This window comes from Limulus polyphemus, unplaced genomic scaffold (genome assembly GCF_000517525.1).
Source record: "Limulus polyphemus unplaced genomic scaffold, Limulus_polyphemus-2.1.2 Scaffold6692, whole genome shotgun sequence".
Classification (NCBI taxonomy): Eukaryota; Metazoa; Arthropoda; class Merostomata; order Xiphosura; family Limulidae; genus Limulus; species Limulus polyphemus.
Window position 1 is genome coordinate 46,078 of NW_013672302.1, and position 3,953 is coordinate 50,030.

Consider the following 3,953-nt stretch of genomic DNA (forward strand, 5'->3'; position numbering starts at 1 on the left):
TTCACATATCAACTTATTCCTTGTATTAGTGAAATAACTCCACATATCAACTTGTTTCTTGTATTACAGTGAAATAAATTTTCACATATCAACTTATTCCTTGTATTAGTGAAATAACTCCACATATCAACTTGTTTTTTGTATTACCGTTAAATAAAGCTTACCTGAAGTTTCTTAATTCCTTTTTGAGATCTGCTTCATATTTTTCTTTCTGGTTATTGTTGCCTGCACTTTGAACCTACGAGGAACAAATTGAGGTTTTCTTCAAAAACTTCATTACACCAAAATAATGTTCAGCCAGGAAAACAAGGACATCAAAACATACTTGTATAGATAAAGTATGATACACTTACCTATAAAACTGGCATTTGTCAAACAGACAGCAGTGAAACATTACAGTCCTAAACTACGCATAAAATTTAAAATTTCTTTAATAATTTTCTTGTACATTTTCTACACTTTATATTAATTCTAACATCAGTAAATTAATAAATAATTATTTGCAATAATTTATCGCATTAAAAAATCTAAGTTGTCTGACTTTCATCCCACAAAATCAAAGGTTACCAGAAAAGAATTAATTTAAAAACATTCACAGTATACACTATTTTTCAAGAAAACACTAATTATAAATATGAAGGTTTTAAACTTGATGATTGAATAAGACTTAATGAATAATAAAATAAAATTGCTTCTACACATACTAAAAAATCTTCAACTGAAACTAAAAAAGGATCACATACTACATTAGTTAAAAATTGTTTTCAGGATCATAGAAAATAAAAAGTAGCATTGCCAAATTAGTGGTAATTAAAGATCACTTCAACAAACCCTTGGCAACAGAAGTTCCTACCACCGAGATGGTGCTCTACACTTACTATATAAATTACCATAGCAACTAGAGCTGGTATTTGTTAATCCACTAATTGACAGACTCATTATTCATTAGTACACCATGACCCTAAAAAGCATACAAGCAAATAAAAAGGATGTGCGTGACCATTTTAACTTTTCACTAATTGTGATATTCTAACATGGTATTAATCTTCTTATTTTCTTTTGCTCTGTTTTTAAGTAAGTTTTGAATTACCCTCTTTTAGAGACTGCCAATATTTTTCCACAAGGCTTACAAACATTTACTATTTGGTGAATGACCATAATGTCAAAAATACCACCATGTGGTTGTCATAACATTTGTTTTTTAAATATGCAGTAATCCCACACTGATCTTCTGTACATCAAATAAATGGTTTACTATCATTATGAGGTTAATACTGTAATTTTAGACATCAACAGGATACTATTAATAAGCCTTAAACTATCTCGAGCCATGTGGCTTCTCTGTTTCATACTGTGTATATATTCCTGTGCCTAAGTAAACTACGTGTACCTTATGATGATAAAACCTAAACTGTATAAACTTATCTCAAATTATCTAATGTCTGCTCATCAAATTTCTGTAGCTTTCAAACACACACACAAACATTTAGTCTATTAATATATGACAGTCTTATTCTTGTTCTATCCTATTTTCAAAGCTGTGTTTTATTACTGAATGATCAAGCCACTTGATGAGGCACCGAGAACTGTATGAAAACTAAGTGAAATGCTTGAAAGTCAAGAAATAAATAATATATTCTTTAAAAAAAAGCTTACGGTAATTAATAGACTAATCAAACACAAACATTATTATTTCTTTGGCTGTTTTTTTTTATTATTTTCTCAGAAATAAAAGGAGGAAGAGGTTGAAGCACCACCAGATCTGTACCAACTTATACAATATTAAATAATACAGTTATTAATTTCTTTTAAAAAAAATTGATGGAAGGAATGGGGGTTTGACTTCTCTTATGGACCCCTTTCCTAAATCCATGCCTGCCCATACAACATTAAAGAATACAGTTATTATATCTTGAAAAAAATGAATGCAGGGGTTCAAAAACCCTGGACACCCCAGATCTGCACCTGCTTATATGATGTTAAATAATACAATTTCTGAGAAAAATTGAGGGGGTTTGCCCCCCTGGATTCTTTCCCTAGATCAATACTTGCTTATATAACATTAAAGAATACAATTACGTTAATTTCTGGAACAAAAATAGATAAGGGAATCTGGACCACCCAGATCTACATCAGCTTATATAACATTAAAGAATACTGTTACACAATTATAAATAAAAAATACAAAACTATAAAAAAGCAGTAAATTTATTATTTATTTAATACTTAAGTATCCAAAGTTGTCAGTGGGTGCTGCTAACCAGTTGTCTTCCCCCTATGCAACATTTCAAAAGTTAACAGCACTGGCAGCTTTGTAACAACAAAGATAGGATGAACAAATTGAGTGGCCATAGGAATTCAATCAGAGACCCTCAAATCATGATGACAAACCTGCCCATTATGTAGGTTTGCAGCTTTGTACGACTTGCTTAAATTCAGCGAGCATTTAGAGCAGCCATAGTCAATGGGTTAAAAATGGGAGATGTTTATGGCTGCCATTTTGTTTCATCACGATCCCTACTATTAAGTACTATTATATTTAATGCTGTTTTCCTCACCTTCTGCCATATGTCTTCAAAAGTTTCAACACCTTCTGTTACCTTTTTCATACACCTTTCTATTTCACCTAGAAAAAAATAAACAAATAAAATTCCAGAGCTAAAAATTCAACTTAACATTTCAACCACAGTTACTTTAAAATTTACTCACAAAAGTGTTGGTCATGCTGAAAAAAAAGAAATATATTTGTGAATTATCTATCCTTTGCAGGTATAATTATTCAGGTGGTGTGAATTTCCTGAAAGCATTGGATTTTCAATTTCATATCTTATTAACCACACAAGATAAACTTCCTTATGTGAATGGTCATTACGACCGTGTAGGCTTGTCCTTCAGTACACCTTGAACATGTCTCAAGTGAGTATTGTTCCGTGGAATACTCTAAGATTTGCTTCTCTTTTATGTACGTTGGGTCACATATGACCTCACAATGTGGTCTGTCATAGAAATTACAAAGGGTGTTTATTTTTTGTTTAAGTGCTTTTCTTCTGTAGGAGGACAAAATAGCAATGGCGTCTATAAGTCATGAACTGAATCATGAGGAAATTAGACGTGCTTTATGAGTCACAAACTGAATCATGAGGAAATTAGATGTTCTTTACGAGTCACGAACTGAATCATGAGGAAATTAGATGTTCTTTACGAGTCACGAACTGAATCATGAGGAAATTAGATGTTCTTTACGAGTCACGAACTGAATCATGAGGAAATTAGACAAGTTTTGGAGTAACACAGCAGTGGTGACTCTTGTTTACAAAAGCTAATTTTCAGTGAGAAGTTCCAATGTCTTGATATGTTTTGTTATTGGAGAAAATAAATTTCTTACATTCATTCATTATTAACTTCTTAATATCATTATCTCTAATCATTCAATATTTTTATAATTTCTAAATACATTGATAAGTGATATTTCAAGTAAACTTGTATTAGCATTAGTAAGTATAATGGGAGTTAAATACAATTCCACATTGTGGTTAACATTCAGATTACCCCACATTGTGGTTATAGGGTTAATATACTATCAAATTATAGATCTATGTTTGTGATAATAATTACATTTCCTAGCACGAACTAAAAAAATTTACATACAAAACAACACTTATCTTATCTCCTATTTTCAACTTTTCATATTTAATACACTAAACCAGGAAATTTATCATTTTTAGGTCAAGGCTGTTTGGCCTTGGATTTTCTTTCATTTTCAAGGGCACCAAGCCCAAAAAAGAATTCACTGGAGGGCACCAAGACCACAGTAAACATTATCGTTAACGGAATAGAAATTAGTTTCCCAATTAGTTTTGTAAACATGGCATCAATTTGTTTCATTGGGGACTCAGGAAGCTGGCCTATCCTTTCATCTGGCCTATCATATTTATCGGGTAGGTAAGTATTAA

The 3,953-nt window shown here is 31.4% G+C and overlaps 1 pseudogene; it reads right to left on the reverse strand.

Annotated features, from left to right (window-relative positions):
• The window catches only part of LOC106473975, a 48,723-nt pseudogene extending 45,167 nt beyond the window's left edge, over positions 1-3,556 (reverse strand).
• Between the last annotated feature and the right edge of the window lie 397 nt (positions 3,557-3,953).